This window comes from Acomys russatus, chromosome 15 (assembly GCF_903995435.1).
Source record: "Acomys russatus chromosome 15, mAcoRus1.1, whole genome shotgun sequence".
In the NCBI taxonomy this organism is placed as follows: domain Eukaryota; kingdom Metazoa; phylum Chordata; class Mammalia; order Rodentia; family Muridae; genus Acomys; species Acomys russatus.
The window spans coordinates 8,215,930-8,240,461 of NC_067151.1; the positions used below are offsets into that span (position 1 = coordinate 8,215,930).

Consider the following 24,532-nt stretch of genomic DNA (forward strand, 5'->3'; position numbering starts at 1 on the left):
TGTGGCTAACATACCTAACACAGTGTCTGATGCCATCAGAGGACATCAACAATGGTGCTTTGCTTTCCTTGAGCACCCTACACAGTAGCTTTGTGGCCCCCCGTCCTTGGAGAGAGCTCTGAGTGCCTGTCCCACCAACAGCACTTGACAGCCACCATGTCACTGTCTGCTGTGCTCAGTGCAGATGTCTTTTTTCACCTTTGTAATCTCTGGAATTTTTCATCCTCTTAGCCCTTCAGTGGGCACAGTACCATCTCAGTTCAATGACATTAAAAGTCAGCCTCAAGTGTAGCCCATTCAGTGGGAGGTGGACCACTTCATCTGCTTCTCCTTATCTCTTAAGTCTTTGCTCCTCGGTTGGGTTGATGACTCTGAAAAGTAATGCCTTGCTTATCTTCTGGGGCCCTAGTTATGTGTCTCACACACAAAGGTCCCCGAGTGGGTGTCTACTAAATGCCAAAAGTTGTGATGCACTGTGTGGCACCGGTGATACGCGTTGCATGGACACTTCTCTAGGCTCATTCTTGGATAAAAGCTACATATGACATTTGAAATCCAACCAAGATGGGCAGGGGGGAAGCATCCAGTGTATTCAATGTTGGCCAAAAAGGATGTGATGATGTCAGTTCAAGCAATAACGAGATTTCCTTCCATGTGATACTGGAATTTTCCCCCATAGGACACATCTCCAAATTTAGCATAAAGGTACACTGTAGGGCAAATCAACTATGATGGCAGTGGTTTAATATATCATGTGGCTTCTGAAGTTATATTTAATTTCCACTGTAGTCTCTAGATGCACTGTAATGCAACTGTGAAGGTTAGAAAATGAAGTAGAAAAGAATAAATGTAAATGAATACTTTGACGAGCCATGCCGAGGGGATAAGTACAAAATTAAACCTTGATGGACTTGATTATGTAACTCTTAAAAATCATTACAAAAAATAATATGGAGATGTAAGTCACTAGTCTGGGAAAACATTTGATTCAAATATAATGAGCCGAGTGTAATAGCCTTCAGATATGAAGGGTTTGTATAAATCAACCAGGGAAAGGTAGGAAGCTACTAATAGAAAAGATCGGTGAAGGTCAAGGTAGCAGCTACAACATTAAATATTAGTTACCAATAAAGATGTTTTATTGTTACTCTTGCTGACAATATAAACTCAGAAACCCCGGCAAGAATTCATGCAACTTCCTACCTATGAGATGAGAAAATGATTTTCAGTACCTATCCACTCATACCTAACTGTCATAGAAACGCATGCTGCGCAACTTAACCCAAGGACAGTTCGAATACACACACACACACATGCATGCACACAAAGAGAGAAATGCAAGTATAGACATGCACGTGTGCGCTGTTATATATGTATATATGCAATCATGCATAAATATTACAAAGAAAATGCCTTGCTTTTGAACTAGTATTTCTGTAAGGAATTTATTGAAAGTAAATATTTACATAACTACATAAATAAATTAACTAATAAGAAAGTCATTTAACCATATAGTTAACTAAACTAAAAATAGATTCATTCTTACAAATGGATGAACATTATCTATTACAGTAAGCTTCTGAAGTCTTTTTTAAAGGTTACAATTAAATATGCTATCTTTTTATTTTTACAAGAAAGGAAAGTTTATACATATGTTGACAGGGTTGAGATCTCTGGACTAGACATACACTAATGATAAGGAGAACATTTCCTTTTGAGGATCATTTCAGTCTTTTGATTGTTTTATTTTAAAGACAAGGTCTCTGTACATAGCTCTGGCTGCCCTGGACATCACTAGATAGATCAGGCTGGCCCCAGACTCACAGAGATCTGCCTGCCTCTGCCTCCTGAGTTCTGGGATTAAAGGTGTGCGCCACCATGCCTAGCTATTTTATTTGTTTTATTTTAAACTTTATTATTAAAAAATAGAAAATAAAAACAAAATTGCACACCCAAATTAACCAGACCCTAAAACTCCATGACCTAGTGACTTCTATACACTTAGAGTAGCCACTAGACATGGAAGTTCTGGAGTTTCCTGTTGGGTTTTATGCTTCCTCTATATGTGCACATATACACCACCAAAATAAAAAATTCGTGACAGAGTTAGCTAGAAAAGACAATGAGATTCATATCCTCTTTCATACCTCATGTCTTCACCTGCATTTAGTCCTTCCTCATCCCATAATACTTAGCTCTTTATCCTTGATCTGTTTTCTCGTAGTATACTGTACCCATATGGCATCTCTTATTGGCTGGGTTTCATGTATGAGGGACAGCACGTGCTATTTTTCTTTCTGAGATTGGATAATCCCATTTAGTATTATATGTTCCCAGTCCGCCCACATTTTCAGACACGTTTGTCTTTCGCCCACATTTTCAGACACGTTTGTCTTCCACACCTGCTTTCCGTCGTGTTGCTCTCCCACTTGGCTTACGCCCTCTTTCATTGCCTCTCCTGGGGCTGTCTTAGCTCCTCACAGCTACGGGGGGGTGGGGGGCAGGGAGGGCGGACTGTGCCCTTTGTATCTTTGTTTTACCTTCAGCTTTTGGAAGGGCCTGGGCAATATGAGCTTGTGAGTGGGAACAGCATCCCTGGTAGGAGCCTGCTTTGGTTGCCTGGGTGATCTCTGAGTGTGGCTTCCTGAAAGCCTGAAACCCCAGTGGCATATAAAGAGGTGACATGTGCTACAGTGTTTTTGTGTCCCAAAGAATGTCTGAACAGTCTGGAATCCAGCGTTTAGTGCTGTCCTGTACTGACATGAGCTACAACAGGTGGATGGAGAGAATGACACTCCAGTTCATTATGCCAGTTCATTGTCTGATTCTGGGGGTGTCCCTGAGTGCCCTTGCCTCTTTGTCACCCCAGAAAGAACCACTAAGCCTCTCACATCCGCCATGCTTGTGATGGAACTCACCGCTGTGTGCAGGACTTAACGATTATTTAACAATCCAGAAAACACATCAAATGCCCACAAGCCAGTGTGATGGAGGCTGTGCCTCAGCTGAGAGTCCCACTTCCCAGGTGTGCTTAGTTGACAACCAAGATTAGCCATCTCAGTAAGCTAACCTCTTTCAAGAGTTCCCTCTGGCAGGCCTATGGAGGTTTAACTGGCAAACATTGATAGCATTGATGAAGACATGGAGGAACAGGAATGCTCGCACGCTGTCGGTGGGGTTGTCAGGATATGAGGCCATTGTGGAAAACCTTAGGGAGGGTATAGTAGTTCAGTCTGTGTATATACGAAAGAAATGGACTCAGTATATCCAAGAGGCATCAGTATATCCATGGTCTTTTTTTTTTCCCTGACCTGGACTCGCTTTGTAGACCAGGCTAGCCCATATCCCTTCTCTTAGGTGTTATTCACGATAGAGGAGGGAGGATGGCAGATTAGTGCAGTCTGCAGTCAGGGCTACAGTGCTTTTAAGCACAACCATGAATGTGAGTTTTGAGCAGCCTCCCAGCTTTGCACCTGAGGTCATTCAGTTGTTTCTATTCCTTTTTTGAGAGAGAATGGATTAGGCTGTGGATTTTCCTGAATTTGGGTGATTTTTTTTACAGATTGTCCACTGAAGGAAGGAGGGCAATGATCTAGTAGAGTTAACTCATTTTTCAATTTTCCCCAAAGCCTAAATTTTATTTTTATTCTGTTTTTTTTTTTTTTTTTTTTTTTGAGATGGGTGTTTCTGGGCAAACTTGCCTGACTATTTTTATCTTTTAAAGACAGCTGCCATTTATTGAACATGTTTTGCATGCAGGCATTGGACTGATTGTTGAAACAATCCTTTTAAAATTGACATATAGTCTTTTTCTGGGCTCCATTGAAGCTAAATGACTTTTTTTTTAACCAAAAGAGGCACTGAGGAAGGGAAGGGAAAGTAGGAGAACACATGTAAATGACATGAAAAGCAAAATAGTCTGGAGGGGGTGGGGGGAAGCAAGGAGGGGCAGGTGGAGATGGGTAAAATGAGGGAAGAAAACAACTTGTTTTTTAAAATGTCATAATTAAACCTAATACTTTCATATACTAATTACATACATGTATCATATAGAATACCTTATGTAGTATATACACATGTCACACCTTATTGTGTATGTATGTGCATACATTGTGTATTGTGTGCATATATGGTAATTACACACACACACACACACACACACACACACACACACACACGTTAAAGCTCACTAATAGATGATGTAGTCTGAAGGCTGAAATGCAGGAACGAGACCCGAGAACAGACCCTCTGTGGCCTTACGTGCCATTGTCAAGGCCTCATCTTTTGTTTCACCTGAAGGTGGGGAGCCCTAGAGAGCTTCCAGGATGGAGTCATAAGGACCTGATGCACAAAAAGAAACAGTCGCTTTGGGTGCTTGGCTGAGAACAGACTGAGGGGAACCAGTTAGACAGCTGTTTTCATAAGTGTTCGGCTTGCATCTCTGTTGCTGGGATAGACACTAGTCCAAAAGGATCTTGGCGGGGAGAATGAATTCATTTGGTTTTCAGGTTGCAGTGTATCCAGGAAACCAAGACAATCTCAAGACAGGACCTGAAAGCAGGAACAGAAGCAGAGGCCATGGAGGAATGCTAGTTCCTAGTTGCCCCCAGGTTCACTTTCAGCTCCCTTTCTGATCAGCCCAGGTCAATCTGCCAAAGGGATGGCACTGCCCGTGCTCAGCTGCGTCCTCCTACGTCATTTAGCAATCCAGAAAACATATCAAATGCCCACAAGCCAGTGTGATGGAGGCTGTGCCTCAGCTGAGAGTCTCTCTTCCCAGGTGTGCTTAGCTGACAACCATGATTAGCCATCTCAGTAAGCTAACCCCTTTCTTGAGTTTGGTAAGGGAAGGAGTAGTGGCAGGTATCCAGGGTGACAGTGACAGTGGCCTGTGCCTGCTGGTTTGGGAAGCCCCATTGTCCTGAGCACCCCACCAGCAATCTTCTCACAACATCTCTGTCACTGACGTAAGGTCAGCCCAGGAAAGCTGTCCTAAGCCAAGATTGTAATTTATTCTTATAATTTCATGTCTATATGATTTTAAAAAACTAAGGAGGAACTGGGGGAAAGTTTACAAACATAACCAGAAGCTAATATTAGATATAATAGTGACTGAAATTTGGTTACAAAGTGTAACAGTGGATACATGTTCCAGGGCCTCTCCACCTTGTTAAATTTGGGTCATTCAATGTTAACAAGAAAAATGGGACTCAAGCACCCACCCTTGTCCTGCCTGCCCAGGGTGTCCAGAAGACACCTCAGTGCCTACCCATGGGTGCTGCTATGATGGGCACATGTGTAATCGAGAGCTTGAAAAGATAGAGCATGTGGTGGAGAAGTGGGAGAGGACGTGAGCCCAAGGGGTTCGAACACTGGGGAGGAAGGTGGAGCTGGAGACTCAGTGATGGCGGTGAGTAACAGGTGGATCTGAAGAGCCTGCACAACCTCCTGAGACCATGGTGACATCCTGGCCTGAGCGTCAACCAAGGGCCATGTCGAGGTCTGTGGTCCTGCTGTAGCTGGAGTTTGGGTCAATATCTGTGGACCAAGTTACCAGCAAAGGCCATGCGGATGTATAGGCTCCCCCTGGAGGCCATGTGGCTGTCTGAGGACCATGCTGCCATGGGGTACATGCTGATGATCTGAGTGGCTTGTGCTGCCACCTGAAGCCATAGTAACACCGGGGAGCGGGGGTCCATGCTGTCTGGACCCATGGTCCTACCACGGCTGGGGTCTGTGTTGCTATCCCAGGCCCATGTTACCAGCAAAGGCCATGCAGATGTCCTTGGTTTTGACTGTCGCCTGAGGCACTGTGTTGAACTGGCCCTGCCTCTCATCGGCCCACCACACTAAGGTGAACTGGCCTCACCCCTTATCTGAGCAGCATCGTAGAGCTGACCCTGGTAGCAGGGTCGTGGGTGAGCAGGCCTCAGGGGGCGTTGAGTGCAGGAGAGCTGACCTCACCATTTGTCTGCCATGGGGTAGCATGGGTGAAGGAGAGATGCCCTTCCTCCCTTGTCCCTCTACAACTGTGGCATGCAGAGAGATAGTTTTGCCTTTCATCAGCAGCAGCACTTGGGAGAGCCAGCCCTGCACATCACCTGGACAGCACAGTAGAGTTGACCCTGCATGGGAGAGCTAGCCCCGCCACTCATCTGCCATGAGGTGGCATGGACACAGGAAAGATGCCCTCCCCCACTACAAGCCTCACAGCCGCTGGCAGATGGGACAGTGGGCTCTGCAGCTGGTAGTGAAAGCACAGGTGAGCTAGCCCCAAGAGCTTGAGAGGACAGCTGGCCCTGCCCCTTGTCAGCTGTGGCATTGGGTGAGCTAGCATGGACAGTGCTGGAAAGTTTACACTAACGGCATGGGGGTGAGAGACCCAGTGGGCTGACCAACTCAGGTACCATCTGGGCCCAGATATAGGACTTTGTGTTGTCTCACTCCAATATCTACCCTATCTGTGAACTACTAGAGCACATGAAAGGCTGGACTTGCAAATCCTAAGCTGCAGGACCTCCATGACACAGGGCAACAAAAGGATATCCAAGAGTATTTTGGTGAGAATCAAGTATTGATAGCATAGCAGAAGCCAGAGGCTTTGAAACAAACCAATGACTCGTTGCAATGAACATTTTAAAGTGAAGATGTGTGGGCAAAAGGATGTGCTGTGTGACAGACCACAGCTTCCAGGACAAGATTTTTTTTTCTTGTTATCCTCTTATTTTCTTTTCCTATGGGGAGGAGGTTGCAAGGGCAGAGGGTGGATCTGGAGGGACAGGGAGATAGGTGGGACTGGGATGCATCATGTGAAAGTCACAAAGAATCAATACAAAGTTCAAATAAAAAATAGTTTACTTATCACCTATTTATCAGTATTGCAAGCTCTGCTAGTATACCATAATGTTATAACAATGTTAATGCTGCCACATTGATTAATTATATCTGTAGCCACTTTCCAAATTAAAACTTACTATCTCCATTATACAACTTAAGAATTTAGACTCAGAAAATTAGGAGATTTGACCAAGGTCTCAGAGCCTATCAGTAAGGAAGCCAATAAAGCAGCTTACTTCAGGCCATGTGACGTCATAATTAAGCACTTCAACTCAATGTTTTCCCCTCTTTGTGCATGAAAAAAAAAATGGCTCTGGCATCAAAGTTGGTGTTCTTGGTAGGGCTGGAGCTTTATGTTTCCATAAACTTATTTTGAGAGCTAGGCATGGTGCTACCAGGAGTCAGAGGCAGAGGCAGGGGCAGGGGCAGAGGCAGGGGCAGGGGCAGGGGCAGAGGCAGGGGCAGGGGCAGAGGCAGGGGGAGGGCCTTTCTCTGTGAATTCCAGGCCAGTCAGGGTCAAAATGATACCTTGTCTCAAAATAATAAATAAAATAAACAAAACTTTGATTTCACCTTTGATCTTTATTCCTCAGTTCCTTAGTATTCAAAAAAGAAATAGGAAAAATGTCTCAGCTATTAATAAGGTTGCTATGAAGCATAAGAAATACATTTGTGGAAAGACATGTTAAGCCTTTTGGGAATGTTTTATCAAATAATCTCAAAGGTCAAAGATAGTTGATTCTTTAGACTACTGACATTTTTGCAAGGATTGGGTTAGAATAAAAATGTGTTTTATAGAGACTTAGACTACACAGCCAAGAGTAGTGCCTTCTAATACGTGTTGCCTGAGTTCAGCCTGATTGCATGAAATATTCCTCAGATGCTGCTTTGGCCATGGCTGGAGTTCAGAGGTCTGTCTCGCCACATGTGCAGGTGAAGGCTTCTGATTGAATTATAATCTGTATGGATTCTATCAGGCCTATTGTAGAAATAAGCTCTGGTTGTGTATCAATGCCATAGAAAAATAGCCACTTCTGATAATGGCCAAGTAATTCTGCTTTATCAACTACTTGGGGCCTGGCCCGGAAATCAAAAAAGGGAGCTCTTTCAATAAAGATTCTGATCTTGGATGCTTTGACACGCACTGTCACCACCTCTCTCTCCCACTTCCCAGGCCTGCCAGGCTCTACGGGTTTGCTGTAAAAACCACTCAGCTACCAGGGGGAGGGAAAGGTACTGTCTATGAAACGGACTAATTTCTCAACAATAGCAGCATGAATTTGCAAGTATTTCAGTGTCCTGTTGCTATTGTCACAACAATCACAGACCTAGATATCTCATGAGAGAAAATATGTTCCTAACTAACCCCTGAAATGTAGAGGTCTAGTAATGATAACAGACAATTGGACTGAAACAGCAGAACTGGCCTCTCGTTAGATGGCAGCGATGTGGAGTTGTAGAGCGAGAGTTCGGATGTTATGTTGAGGATCTACGGAGATGGCTCAGTGGGGAAGACTGCTTTCTGCACACCATGAGGAACTGAGTGCTGACCTATAACCTCGGCGTGGAGATGGGAGGACCACTGAGGATTCCTGCTCAGTGAGAGCCCCTATGCAGGAAATAAGGTGAAGAGTGACAGGGCAGACGCCTTCAGCAGCACACAGGTGCACGCTCTCCTGCACATGTGTGCATACGTAGGAAATGCACACAACTTATATTGCATACATCTGAGCATCTTTCTAATGGTTGGGTACCACCTGGCCTGATTATCCGTGAATCTGGGTTCTAGCAACATGAGAGGCAGCCTTTCTAACAGTTTACATTTTATAAAATGGTAATTGGACTAGGTCTGTATGTTTGTGAGCGGACAGACTGGAGGCTACATATACTTAGTTTGGTCTCCATGAAGTAGTGATGGTTTAATTAAGTTGATATTAGACAAATTAAACAGATAGGTATGGAATCCTTGATTCTTTGAAAAGTTTTGAAAATATTGACATGATCTAGAAATATTGGGCTTGAAATCCCACATAGCAGCAACATATGGAAGCAGTGTGCCAGCGACCCAGATGTGCCAGCGGCCCAGATGTGCCAGCGGCCCAGATGTGCCAGCTGCCCAGAAGTCATAGCTGATGCTTTAGCCTGCACCACAGGTCCTGGATCCTGTTATTACTATATATATTTAACTTCATGCCTTGCATTACTCACCCAGCCCCCATATGAGATCATCATAGAATAAAATGCTGAAATTATTGAATGCATCATGTGATTTACCTGCCTGTATTCAGGTTGGTCATAATACCTAAACCTAAATGGGCCATCGTTTCAGTTTATATTGCTATAGCATTGAGACAGAAAGCATGCCCAGTTCAATGTGGGTTATTTCAACACTTCAATGTAAGCTCTAATGGAGGACATCTAGATCATAGCCTCATCCCCACAGGGCTCAGGGACATTGCAGAAGACGAGGTGGAAAGTTTGTAGGAGCCAAAGTTGGGAAGGAATGCTTTGAAGCAGTATTCTGGGCACCGCAAGGCTATTGTGCACATGAACAAGACAAGGCAAGGCAGGTCAAAATTTCAGAGTGCATAAGATAGAGGCTACAAGACTCCTGCTCTGGCTCGGGAGCCTGGAAGCTAACAATCATGCTGAGGAGTGTGTGCAAAAGTGTTCAGCCGCTTGGAGCTGAGGCTTTGCCATGGGTCATTAAAATTCCTCTTCGTTCTGGGCATCAACAACGAGGCTTTCTCTTTGAAAAGAAACTCATTTTAATCATTGGTTGTTGCTTTTATGAGCAGAGAAGTTTCCTTATAAGGCATACACTAGGTCATGGGTCTCGGAAAGCAAATGAATCTTCTTATTTGGGAGTGGAGATCTCCGAAGGTGGGACTCTGTAAATATGGGAGTCTAAGATGGTCAGAGGAACGGCTTTGACCAAGGGGCTGCCCTGGTGCCTGGTGGAGGCAAAATATAAGTAAGTGACTTGGGTGTAAAGGTGGTCAAAGTTGCACTCAATTTGCTATCTCATGCCCAAGCCCTGAGTGAAGTGTTTATGAACTGGCGAGGCTTGTTGACAAGATGGAAACCCAATTTCCTTTTTTTTTTTTTTTTTTTTTTAATCCCAAGGAATTTCATTCAAATTGTTTAAACTGTATTTCACCTTAACAAAAGACCTTTGTGTCCAAAACTCCTGGTTCCCCTTCGTAGGCTAACTTGGCCTAATGCTCCTGTTCACACCACGCTTCTCAAGCCCGCCACGGTCAAGGTCGTCCATGCTGAATACTTGAAGTCCAGGGTTTTTTGCTTTCTGTTTTTTCTATTTTGGGGTGGGGAGCACTGAGTGTGCAGAAGTGAGTGTACATTCACACACATGCAACTATGGAGAAGACAGAGCTGGCATCCAGGCTCTTTCTCAATCAGCTTTCTCTCTGTTTTGAAGACAAAGTCTCTCTCCAAACCCAGTGCTCCTTTTGGCTAGGGCACATGGCTTGTGGTTTCCCATGATCCACCTCTATTACTGTGCCCCAATATTTGGGTTATAGTCACATACAGCCTAGGGGTTTCATAGGTGTTAGGTATTTGGGCTCATGTCCTCTTGCTTGCCTAGTGAGTGCTGTTATTATGTATTGAGACTTTTCCCCTACCTGACTTTCCCTAGGTTTTGTTTGTTTGCTTGTTTGTTTTGAAAGGGTTTCTCTGTGTAGCCCTGGCTATCCTGGACTCACTTCATAGACCAGGCTGGCCTCGAACTCAGAGATGCACCTGCCTCTGCCTCCCAAGTGCTGAAATTAAAGGTGTATGCCACCACACCTGGCTCAACTTTCCCTACTTTTAACCTATCTAAAGCCTTAATCCTAATTCTTGACTTTTCTGTTTGAGTTTAGCAATTCGGATGGAGAATTATACACCATTATTATTATTGTGTGCATGCATACATTTTGTGCATGTGTATGTGTGCGTGTGTGTGTGTGTCTGGTGGGCTATATGTGGAAACCACAGGAAAATTTCAAGTACTATTGCGCAAGAGCCATCCAACTTACTCTTTGCAACAAGACCTTTCATTGGCCTAGAGCTTGCTGCTTAGGCTGGCTGGCCAGCAGGTGCCAGGAACCTGCGTGTCTCTGTTTCCCCAGCATGCCTGCCCATGTTTTTATGTGGATTCAAGGCATCCAGTTCCTCATGCTTGTGGGGCAGGCTCATTACTGCTGAGATGTTGCCCCTGCCTACATTTCTTCTATCTTTGAGGTTAATTCCTTTGTTGGAATCTATGGAGTTCATATGTATGTGATGACTCACTCCTAAGAAAAATTACAAGGAGCTCTTGCACGGTTACTAGTGAAATGTAATCCTGTCACACTGGCTCTGCCTGGGCGTGGATGACTGATGGCTCATGGTCTTGGCCTGTAGGCAGGCTTTGGTTGCTAAAAATACCAGTTGGCTCAGATTTTTTTTTCAAAATGCCTTTGTTACTCCCAAAACAAAAGCTGTGTCCACAAGCCTTATCGACAAAGTTTGAGACACTTGGCAATCCTTTTATCTTTGCATAATTTATACTTTGAGAATTCTTAAGTCTAAAAATAAAAATTGAATTTCTTTTTTTTTTTTTTTTTTTTTTTTTTTTTTTTTTTTACTTTAATACATGCTCATTTAGAGGTGAATATGCAAGGCTGTTAAAGTTGCCTTTGTGCTTCTGTACAAAGGCATTTCCTTCCTATTGTGAGATTTAAACTTCTGGTGAATGAAGCAGCTTTTTCTTGCAAAGCTGCTGAATTTGAGTTAGGTTCACACCTTCATAAATCATGCAGATGGGATCTGTGGCTATTCCCAACCACGTAAGATAAAAATACCTTGTGCTTCACCAAGGTTTTTAAGCCTTCAAGGTCACTAGGCTGATCCTTTGCAGGGTTGGGAGTTCTTGGAAGTCACTTCTGAACCTTTTGTTAGTCTCCCCTGCTGGGTTCATCCTAGGGAAAACTCCATCTGCTTGACCCTATTCCCACCCCTTCAGTCTGACCCTCCCTTTACCCTTAAAGAGAAAGCATCTATTCACTGTTGTTTATTCTTGTGGGTGGCTGACTGGTGACATACTAGAGGAGTGGATTCCTCCTGTCCAGGTATTCTGGCTTGGTACCTACTGCACTAAAATGCCCTCTGAAGGCCTTTTCCTTGAGTAGGCACCTAAAGACAAGCAAGTGAGTGATTCTTTAGGGACCAAGGGAATCATGCCAGAGTAACCTTTAGAACCCTCTCAGGAGTTGCTGGCGTTGTAAAGAGAAGGGGGCTGTCTTTCATGATTTTCTTCCAAGACCTGGGCTCTGTGCCTTGTGAGGCATGAAGTCAGGGCTGCCTCCACGCTTCTGTCACTCTTGGGAGACAAAATCACAGTCCTGGGGGAGTGGGGGACTTTGGGCAGGTGTGTGTGTGTGTGCGTGTGTGTGTGTGTGTGTGTGTGTATGTGTGTGTGTGTGTGTGTGTGTACATATGTGTGTATATGTGTTAGAGAGATGTTGGAACCAGAGCGTCCCACACACTCTACTACTGAGTAATACCCCCACCCCAACACTCCTGAGAGATGACATTGTGTTTCTTAGTAATATAAGACAACTGACAAAAATCTATAGCAATTGACCATGTGAATCGTGGAATGTGTCAGCACTCAGTTCTTAGAAAACAACCTTTTAGAATTATACAGACAGAATTACCCAAGTAGCCCAAGCACTTTTTTATAATCTCTCCACATCACACCATGCTCTTTTTAGACTACATTCCCTCGGGCCCCAAGCCAGTCCCCATCTGCCTTTGCACATTTCTCTCCCCACAGTTTAGCCTCCTTTCTCTCTTCCCAAGTGGTGTGAATAATCTTCAGCTCCCGACCCAGTTGTTCAGATGGTGTTGACAAGCTTTAAAGCTCAGGTTTCTTCTAGGAGCTTCCAGGAGCCTCTTTCGACTCTTGCATCACTGCCACTTCCCAGATAGGGTGACCCATTATCTGGAGGGTGGACTGTCCCCCCTGCCTTGTGGTACAAACATGAGCAAAATGACTTGGTACTCTTTCATCAGAGGATCTAGAAGCACCTGTGCTCATGCCTTTCAAAGTTCTTCAACCCTGTGTCATCACCATGCAAGAGAGGAGGCCTCTAGAACAGAGTGACAGGACCCTGAAAGGCAGAAAGTAAACACTATGTGTATTTGAAGGATCTGGCTACTCTCAGCTCTCCAGTTATTAGTGAAACTGATGTTCACATCAGGTCTGTGCTTTTGTGTGTGTGAGTGTTAATTTTTGTGCGATGTACCTGCACATGTGTGTGTCAGCACATGGAGGCTAGAAGTTGACGTCTGGTGTTTTCCTTAGGAGCTATACACACACACACACACACACACACACACACACACACACACACACACACACACACACGTTGGGCTATCTCTTATTCTAACTAGTCAGTTAGGTCACCAATTTTTTAGGTTAGAATGTCTGGCTGGAAGGCTCTAGAGATCTTCTTGTCTGCTTGCTCAGCACTGCTGTTACAAGTGCATGTGCCACAGCCAACTTTACCTGGGTGCAGAGTGTGTCAGGTCCCCATGCTGCACAACAAACATCTCAAACACTAAGCCATCTTCTTCCTCTCCCCTGATGCCTGGTCATTACATTTTGCCACAGTGGAGACGGGATGGTCTTGAGGCTCTGGTGACTAGGTTATCATATCTGGGCTGGTTATCATTGAACCAGATTTAGCATCACCAAACAGAAAATCCTCCGGCCAAGTCTGTGATGGGTTACCTAGACTAAGTTTGCCTCTGGCCAGGTTTGTGAAGTATTATCTTGATTAAGTTCATTAATATAGAAGACTTACCCACTATGGCAACACCGTTCTCTGCACTTGGATCCCAGACTGAACAAAAAGGAGAAATCCAGCTGAGCACAAACACTCATCTTCCTCTGCTTCCTGATTAAGGATACAATGTAAACCGCTCCTTCAACCTTCCCACATTCTCCTTTCTCACCATGCTATTCTGTGCCTTTGAACTGTAAGCCAAAGCAGACCCTTTCTCCTTTAAGCTGCTTTTGTCAGGATATTTTATCCCAGAAACGGGGGAAGTAACTAACGCAATGTCTAAGGCCACAAAGCTTCTAAGATAATGTGTTTTTAAACCTACTCTGAGTGCTTAATGGGTTAAGGCCAAAGACCATAAACAGCTCCAGACCATAAACGGCTCCATTTCTAAACACCAGACCTAAGAGGAGGATCATGGGAAAGATTTTTGTTTACTCATTTTGTTTTATTTGTAAATCACCAACTTGTAAGTACCCAGCACATTAAGTTCTAAATAAGTATTGGGGGTGTCTCATTGCCCCAAGAAAACTGTCTTTCTGGGGAGATATTAATGGTCCATTGTGCCTTCCTTGTGAGATGTGAAGTGGTTGACATACCTCACTCAGCTGGGCTCTACATGCTGAGCTCTGTGTCTGTTTGTTAATGAGATGGAGGTACTTATGGGGAGAGAAGGTCCCTGCTGTATGGCAGCAGTAGTGATCAGTGCTGCTGTGTGGCCACAGGAACCCATGCCTGGCAAGTTCTGGTTTCTCTCAATTTCTTTCTTCCTTTCTTTAAAGTCTCATTACATAATTTAACAATCATTTTGTTCCTTATTGAGATGAAAAGAATCAAGCAGCCTTCTGTGGGAGCTGAATGGAGAAGCAGATTATAGAAATCACTGATATTAGTGCCTGGCTAGAGCTAGATTGTTTCTTACTGAATATTTGAAAGTATTTTGTCCAATCTAATTTTGAAAGGCTAGAGTTGCTGGCTTCCACTGCTCTCTTTGGGAACTGCAATTTGGGAACTAATAGGGTCCAATAGTAGGACATTTTCTCCAAATGTCATGGGAACTGTTGATGCACCCCAGGAGGTCTTGCCACTATGTCTTTTCCAAAATGTGATTGAGAAAAAGAACACAGACATGCTTGGCTCACGTGGGAAGATGCTTTTACCATGTGTCCCATTGTGTGGTATTGGTCTCTACTGCTTGCCCTGTAGCATGGTTTTTCTACATAATGGCACAAGTAGACAGAGCAGTGTAAGAAGCACTCATGTACCTAAACTATCCTGGGCAGCCGCCCACCAGGGTCTGATCCCTGCCTCCCACACAAGCCTCTGCCTCCCCCACTCAGGCATTGAAAGAAATCAAATACATCTTTTATTCTATTAAAATGCATGCAGTATTAAGTTACTTCAAATGTAGCTACTTCTAAATGAGTAATCCAGAGACAACAGTGTATTTGTTGTGCTCCATAAAGTGACCCTCACTCCCTACCCCAAAGTTATTCACCATCCCTGCCCCCCAGGATTCTATCTCCATTAGGAAATCTCTCCTGCTCCACTTGCCCCATCAACCCAGGGAGCCTCTGGATCTGTTTTCCATTGCTAGAGAGTCGTCTAGTTTGTTGTTTTCATAGGAATGGAATCATATCTCACACGGCCATTTCTGTCTATCTCCTCTATTTAGCATAATGTCTTCATTATCCACCGTGTTATATCGGCCATTCTTTTCCATGGCTGAGTCCTATTCTGTTGTATGGGCATGCCATAGTTTGTTTAATCTACTTGCTCATCTGTAGATGAAATTTCTGTTGCCAGCTTTTGCCTTCTGTAAGCACTACTGCTATGAATATTCTTATGTGGGCTTTGTTGAGTATCAGTCTTCAGTTCTCTGCGTATACATCTACAAGTGAAACAATTGAATTCCACGTTGCTGAAGAATTCACAAGCTATTTTCTGCACTTACTGCACCATGTTATGTAGGCATTTGCAATGTATGAGGGTTCCAGGTGATCTCCATGTTTAAAAGTTACACTCATCTTTGTGGGTGTTGTGAGACCTCATTGTGGTTTGACTTATGTTTTTCCTCATGACTAATGGTGTCACCAGCATCTTTTCACGTTCATTAGACTCTAACGTTTAAAGAAACGTCCGTTAAGTCCTTCACTCATTTTCACTTCATTTCATTGATTTATTTCATTGCTGTTGAGTTGTTGTATCCCTGTTTTTGAGATAAATTTCCTGAGGCTAGCCAGGAGCTCATTCCAATCTTCTTGCCTCAGCCTATCAAGTGTGCACCCACTGCAACCCTACTCTTATGTTTATGTTTAAGTTGGGTCTTTTGGTTGTTGCCTTGAAAGAGATCTTGATAAAGTCTTGATACTATATCAGATAGAACTTATAAATATTTTCAATACAGAGCTGAGGAGATGGCTCAGAAGTTAAGTGCACCAGCTGTTTTTCCAGAGGATCCAGGGTCAATTCCTAGCTCCCACAGGATGGCTCACTGCCATCACTAATGTCAGTTCTAGGGGACCAGCTACCCTCATTTGACTTCCCTGGGCGTTGAAAATATGTGATGCACAGGTATATTTGCTGGTAGAACAAACCAATAAAATGAAATTTAAAATATCTTTTCCATATTTTATGAATTCCTTTACCCAGCTTAATAATATCCTTTACTTCCCAGAAGTGTTTCAGCATTTGTGTCTTAAATATGAGTTTTTGAATAACCACAAAATCACCACATTTAAAATAGTATAAATAATATTTCCTTGGTTTCTTCAACTTATATTTATATAAAAAGTTGTAATTGTTTAAAAAAATTAACAGCTGAGTTTTCTGGTTTAGATTTCTTCTGTTTCTTTGGGTTTTGGTTGTTGGTTTTTTGACAAGGTCTCTCTGTGAAGCCCTGGCTGTCCTAGAACTCAGTATATAGACCAGGCTGGCCTTAAACTCACCGAGATTTACCAGGCTCTGCCTCCCAAATGCTGGCATTAAAGGTCTGTGCCACCATGCCTAACAAAACAAACAAACAAAATTTAACAGCTAATTTTTAAAAATCAGTTTTCAAATAAGATTTGTTCATTGCAGTCTGTTGGAGTCTATTTGAAGGACATTTAGCCTATAGGTCTCTTTTCCACCACTACCCCACCACCCCACCTCACCACCACCCCATCCCCCTACCCCACCACCACCCCACCACCCCACCCCACCACCACCCCATCCCCCTACCCCATCAGCACCCCACCACCCCACCCCACCACCCCCATCCCCCTATCCCACCACCACCCCACCACCCCACCCCACCACCACCCCATCCCCCTACCCCATCAGCACCCCCACCCACCCCATCCCATTCCCCTACCCCATCAACATCCCCCCACCCCACCCCACCACCACCCTATCCCCGTACCCTATCAGCACCCCACCCCCATTCCACCCCCACCTCATGCAGTTTCACTGTGAAGAAACTATTAGTCTAGATCTGCTGGTAGCATCCTGGGGCCATGCAGTGTCCTCTCCATCCTCCAGTTTCCTGTAAGGAGGTGGATGGTTGGCATTCGAGGTTGGAGTAGAATTACATTGTGGGGTTTGTTGTTTGTTGTTTCAGCAATGCTGCCTCCCAGCGCTGTGCTCTCTTCTCATGAGAGAAATTATGTTTATTCCTTACATTTTCATGTTAATAGTTGTGGATGACTGACAGCCAGGTCTGTTAGTTTATAAGAGGTACAAAATAGTGACATTCTAATTCTATTATATCTCTCTATCAGGTAGAATGTTTACTTTTATGAATAGACATTTTTTTCACATTTTCTTATTTAAGTATCCAGTGTTAACATTATATAAGGAAGCTAGGCTGGAGCTGGAGATGGCCCAGTGGGCAGGAGCCCTTGCTGTGCAGGCATCAGGACCAGAGTTCCTATCTGCTGCACTCCACAGAAACCAAGACTCTGAGAAGTGAAGGAGAACAGTTGGGCATGTCTTCTCGCCATGAGAGTATCCTTGCAATCACAAACACACAGCAGCCGTGACTGCCCACAGGGAGTCTAGAAAGGAGAGAAAGAGTGGAGATGGAGGGTGGGAGAAACATAGGGGTAGGAGGGGGAATGGTTGGCATGACACAAGAGTTAGCAAGTGTAGGAGAGAGAGAGAGAGGGAGAGAGAGAGAGAGAGAGAGAGAGAGAGAGAGAGAGCCTGAGGTGAGAATTATGGTGTATACAAACGTTATATGGTCAATTTTTAAAATTAACTATTTTGTAAAAAGTTTAGGCAACCCTGTGAGGAACCAACTAATAAAAGAAAATAAGTAATGGGGCGGTGGGGGCGAGTCAGGTGTGACCATACACACCTGTAACCCCCATGCTGGTGAGGCAGACGCGTGGTCACTGGGGCTTTCTATCCACCAGCCTAGCAAGACCAGGGAGTTCCGGGTTCAGTGAGATGCCCTGTCTCAAGAGAATGAGGCAAGAGCTGTAGAGGAATACACTTGGCCGCCTCCTCCAGCCGCCGTGCGCCTGCTTTGGCGGCTATCCAGCATGTGCATGCGCACATAGACATCAATGATACGACAAGCTCCTGGCTTTATTATTTTTTTTTTATTTCACTTGACTTCGTAATATCATTTAGTTCCTAGTTCTAGTTGTGGCCGTTTTATTCCTTGTGAGTGACATCACTGTTGCATTCGATGTCGTTACACATTGTACCAGGGACCCTATCTCTGACCACTGTGAATTTTTCCAGGTGACTCCTGAATCCCTGATGTGATTCTGGTCTTCATGGGCTACCTGGCCATTACAGCTTTCCCTGGGTGGAATGCAGTTTTTTCCCCACACTTCTGAATCTTTCTCCAGGACTTTCTTCTAGGCCTTGGCACATCCACTGCCTCGCTGGACCAGATAACAAGAGCTCCCTACAAAAGCCAGCTTTCCCTCCAACGCCAAGTCAGTTCAGGGCAAGCTCTGTAAACTCACGTGTGAAATTCAGTTCATGCGACGTTTGTGGTCTTATTTTGAGTCAGGATCTCATGTAGCACAAGCTGTTCTCAAACACACTAGGGACCAGAGGCTAACCTTGAACATCTGGTCTTCCTGTCTCCATCTCCCAAATGTGGGGAATACAAGTGGTGCTAATAATCAGACGCAGGGCTTTGTACATGCTATGAATGTGCGCTACCAACCGAGCCTCATCCTGACTGAGCGGGATCCTCAGCATCATTTTGTAAAGCTGGAGGCCCTGTCAGGCCTGCAGAGAGAAGGGGAGCACAGCTCAATTTCTGCCTAAGATTTTGCACTCAGTTTGTGTGTCCCCGCATGCACACATCTGTGTGGCATGCTTTGATGTGTGAGACTATGTGGCCCTGCAAGTGCAGGGGTCTGCAGCTCTGCAGCGGATGTTAGGAATCACCTGGGGTATCTCTTACATATTACTTAGCCAGGCAAGATCTATCAGTCAAATGCAGAGCTCACTAGTCAGGCTGGTCTCGCTAGGCAGCTGGCTCTGCAGCTGGACTCACAGGTGGGTAGCCAACCCATCAGCATTTCCATGGGTCCTGAACCTTGGGTCCTCACACTTGCCCAGCCAGCATTTTCTCCTCTGAGCCACCTCCTTACACCCCTGGAGATGTCTTTAAGGACCTGGTCAGAGAGAGATGATATACACACATGTGGGCTCTATGATGCCTCTGCTTTGTCTCTCTCTCTCTCCTATCAAGTTGGAGGTTGATTATTAATTATTCTAAATTATTTTTAATTAATTACAAAATGCTATGTTTTATCCAACTAAGGGGATTTTCATTGAAGACTATGTAAAAGGGAAAGGTTGGAACTGAATTGCTTTTTCTAAGCCTCAGAATGAATGGAAAAGCCCTGATCTAGCCTCTACTCGGCAGCAAAGCTTACCGTCTGCCCGACTTATAAAGTTGCTGAGTGCTATAATGAGTTTATATTTACAGACTGCTTGGAGCTTTTTGGATGAAAGGTGCTAAATTAGAGTTTATTGTTTATTGAATTTATTTGATGTGTCCAACCTCCTGGGAACACTTACTGAAGTTAATTAAAACCAGATAGTCCACACCCTGACAGCTTACAGTGTCACGTCCAAACCAATAATACAAACAGCTCGCGTAGTGTCCTAGCTCAGGACTGCACAGCGGACCCTGCTTCCTTAGATAGAGAAAGGTTCCTGATTTATAGGGAACACAAACAGAGCTGCAGATTCAAATCACAGAGATAATTTGAACTTTGTCTGAGTTGCTGACCTGCCCCAATTAAACAGAAACAGAGAAACAAGCCTTAGACTATAGAGAGTGCTCTTGATTTCTGACTGGAAAATATGAGTCAAAAGACCTTTAAAATAATAGTCTTGGGCCAGTGAGATGGTGTAGTGCATGTGCGGCCATGTCTGATAACCCGAGTTTGCTGTCTAGGGCCCACGAGGTAGAAAGAGAGAACAGACTTCCACAATTACATATATGCGCGTACGCACACACACACACACACACACACACACACACACACACACACACACACACACACACACACACACACATACTAAAACAATAAACATTTTTAAAGTAATCTTTTCTTTCTTTGATTTTCACAAAGGCTTACTGGGAAAGATGACGTTCTAACTATTGTTTTATGACTGTGTTTTCTTTGCAGGAATGGTGTTGAGAAACAACAGCCTAGAAAGCAGTGTGCTTTCTAAACCTAACTTAGTGAGGGAGTACAGACAAGCCTGATTGTTGGTTTTTTTTTTTTTTAACAAAATCTCAATAATTTGATTTTACCAATAAATCTTGGGAGCTAGACAACAGGATGAAAGTGTGCTAACTCAGAGAGACAGAGAGAGCACCCAGCTGACCTTCCTCCTCAGCTGACATCTTAAAAGGAAGCTGTCCTCAAACTGAATGGCTGTCCTTTCCGCTTTCTGTGCCTCCTCTCTCTCTGTCCTTATGACTTCCTGTCCTCATGACTTCCTGTCCTCATGATTTTCCTTTACTCTCTACAGTGCTTTCCTATCTTCACTCCCTGTCAACTGGCTGCTTGCTCCAACTTTTGACCTGTGGTTGACTTTATTTAATCTTGTTCAAGCAGAAAGCTCTTGGATTAAAGATGTGTGCTAGGGCTGAGTCACACCACAATTAGAAACAGGTTTTTCCAGTGAACAACACAATCTTGGGGTTCATAGTGTGATCAAATATCCTGCAACATTTCCCTCTTTTGTCTAAATAAAGAGGAAAGACTAACTCTAACGCAGAAAAACTATTTACAATAATGAAGTTATTTCTGCCCAGCATTCCACAATGTCCAGCTTGATCGTATTTGGCAGTCTTAGGATTATGTATTTTTAATTCAAAGTTCTGTAAAGTGTTTACATCAGTCTCATATGAATTCAGCAATTTGAATGTCTTAACCACTTTGTAGTCCAAAGCTGGTCTCCGTGTGGTGTTTGTCAGCTTATTGGCGATGCTGACTAGGTAGAACGCAGCAGTCAACCCAAAAGTGTCCACTGTTTGCACAGAACCTGGAAGCAGAAGCAGCATGGGGCAGTTATTCCCAGTGGTTAGCGCTTTCACAATCCATGTGGATTTGTCATTGTAGGGTCCCATCATCTTTTTGGAAACTGCAAAGGTTACTGTTAGGAATGGTCACCATTTGTTGATATATGTATATATATATCCAACAAATTTGAAGGTCATAATCTATTAAATACATCCAAAGTACACAAACTTTCTTCCTAGTTACCTGCTTCAGACGCAAACCTGAAAACACATGCAGGAAGCTAGATAAAGCTTATTTCTTAGTTACTACAGAAAGCTTATATACATAGGTAGATATAGATATAGATTTTCAAGATAATGTTTATACCTTAAGAAAAGCTTTAAAGAGTCAAATGAAAACCAAAAGATTATGAGATTAGTGGCAATAGAATATATATTTTTGTTTTTCCTCTGTCCCATGCCAGGTGGCTCTTCTGATATGAGAGAGAGATTTTTAAATTTTCCCTAAACAAACATCTGTGGGTTTTGAGAAGGAGAGACCCACACTCCAACCCCAAAGCCAGCTTTAACTTTTAACTGAATTGGGAGCACATTAAGAGCACTCACCACTTATGTGTGTAGAGGGCAGCAGATATGAGCTGGAGATGGGTGACACCACTTGGCCAATTTACTCTTTTTCATGGGACATATTCTCTTGATGGTCTGTCCTTTTTCTTCAGGTGTCCAATGGTCTCCTGATTTCTTAGGTGGATGTTTTGATTCTCCTAAAAAGATAAAAACAAAACCCTACTATCCCAACCCTAAGGTTTTTTTTGTTTTGTTTTTTGGTTTTTTGTTTGTTTGTTTGTTTGTTTGGACAGGTTATATCTTTCCTAGGGAAAAGGTCTTTTGGCAACAGAAAAGGTGTTATCTTTAAAATTTCTTTTGAAAATTTAAAAGCAAAAATATATTATGTGAATGTGTAGATAAATATGCCTATATCCCCCCTTCTCTTTATGTATAAATTCGAGGATAAGTGTATTTATTTTTAGATCACAAAGAACATTCACTTTGATTTTCAGCCTGCCTTTTGAAAGTAGCTTTTAGACTTAAATCACTGTAATTCTTATGTGCCTGCCTGTGCCTCCCACGTGTTGGGAAGAAAGGCGTGAACCACTGCCTGGTTAAGGATTCCTCATAATATTCTTGTAAGTTTGTCCAGGTTTAATTTCATTCTCCATTTCCCCTTAGTTCTTAATGTTAGAGGCAAAGTTTCAGGTTTTTGAATGTGTAATCTATCATTCTTGCTGATTTATTCTGAATTTGTTCTCTGGCAAATTTTAATACTGTGGTCTTAATGTAAAATGATGTCAATTCGTCCACTCTTTCATTATTTTCAGATGTTCAGTCTGTCTTGCCTGTATGAGCCACATAAAATGTGATGTCTTTGCTAAGTTTTGCCATTTCCATCCATGCCTCGCATGACCAGATATCTTAGCATGTATCTGCCAGGTAACAGTTTTCCATTTTGATGGCCACATAGCCTTACCACTGCACATGCACCACGAACTGGAAAAGTTAGAGATTTTCCTTTGGCTTTCCTAGTTGTTAGTCTTACAGCCAGTAGTGCTGCACTGATGTGGTTCCTTCCTCAGTGTTGCCCACTCCGTCCCCTGCTCTATATAGGATGCTGTTCGCCATTAGCTCTGGCTCCACCAATGGTTGATGAACCATCAGTAAACCACGTGTTAGCCAAATTTTTAACCATTCTATTGGTCTCCACAGTTTAATATGTACCTCTTTGGGGGGAGAGAGTGTAATTTAGGGATGGAGATTATAGAGAACTGAACCGTTTCCTCAGTTCAGGACAGTACAGATGCCTTTGTTACCATATCCTGTTCTCTGAGGAATTCAGATAGGTACCAATTCCACTATGATACCTTTCCTTCCATGGCTAAGCCTTCAAAGGGCTCTGCCTTCTAACGGATCCAACCCATCATTGTGAGGGGCGCCTTTATGACCATAGGGTGGTTGGCAATGACTGAATAGAAGGTTCTCCATGCCTCATAAAATGCAGAGCTTTGTTTCTCAAAGAGAGAGTATTTATTCTCTGTATATGGAAAGAGTGTGCAATAGAAGCCAAATGTTGGTGAACTCCTTCTTTGCTTTATGAAGAGTCTCATATTGCCAATTCACCTATAAATAGGCTTTCCAAAATTAGGGTATCTGGTCAGTACTGGCATGGAGATGAGTTTGCCCACAGTTGCAGAAGTTGCTTTTTGTTTCTGTCCTCATTGGAAATCAGCTGCCTCTCTAGTAACCCTATAAAGGATTTTTTTTATAATAATCTACAAATATAGTGTGTGGTTTCTCTAATGTGCAAACAAACCAATTAGGAGCTGTATCTGAGTTTTGCCCCGGGGTGGTGGGATTAAAGGTACGCACCACCACCACCTTGTTCACTGAACTCTTGAATTTAGAAAACAACTAACTTATAGGAATCCTCCTGTCTCTGCCAGGATTACAGGCATGGACTACTGCCTCTCTGCTCAAATATTTTATCTTAGCTCCAACTCCCTCCAACATTAAGAAAACAAGTTTGAACTGTAGTAACTCTTTGCACTTACTTAAACCATTTCACATCTTTTAACTGTATTTTTAATAAAAAGCAACAAAAATATCCTTTTTGACTAAGATGAAAACTCAAAAGCTGAAGACCAAGTGGCAATCTATAGTCTAACATTCTAACCTGTAATTAAGACACATGGTTTAAGAAAGCACATTTTTTTTTTCATTTTTGCAAGTAAGTCAAATGTGTCTTTGGTAAATTATCATTTGAAAATGTTATATTTTTTATTTTTGTTTTTTCAATCCTCATCAAATGAAAGGCATTTGTTAGTCTTTATAAGTTAGTAGATACTGAATGACCAAGATATTCAGGAGATCTCTTCTGTTCACATACAGTCTGTCTCAGTCTTGATGGTACCCACAGCTTTCCTTCTCTTGTGGAACAAAGGCAAAACCTCTTCCCCAATGTAACACATGTCCTGGTTTCCGTTCTAACGTCAACACATCCTTAAAATATACAGATTAATTTAGTTTAGCATTTTCTTTTATACTATCCAATGTCTCTCCACATCTGTTGTTCCTTTCTCATTAGAATTTTAAAATTTTAAAGTTGATAAAGCGCTGTGTGATCTATCTCTGGGGGCCTCCATTACCCCTTTCTGTTTATTAGGCATATCTTTTAAAGTGTGATTAGATCTTTCTATAACTGCTCATCCTATAGGATTGTGTGGTATATAACATACTTTATGTTGTAATAAAAAAAAAAACAGTTTCATTTTCCTAGAGACATATGCTGGACCATTGTCAGTCTTGATCTGTGCAG

At 43.1% G+C, this 24,532-nt stretch overlaps 1 protein-coding gene across 1 annotated transcript in view; it reads left to right on the forward strand.

Annotated features, from left to right (window-relative positions):
- The window catches only part of Tnik (TRAF2 and NCK interacting kinase), a 173,390-nt gene that overhangs the window by 16,213 nt on the left and 132,645 nt on the right, over positions 1-24,532 (forward strand). The window lies entirely within an intron of this gene.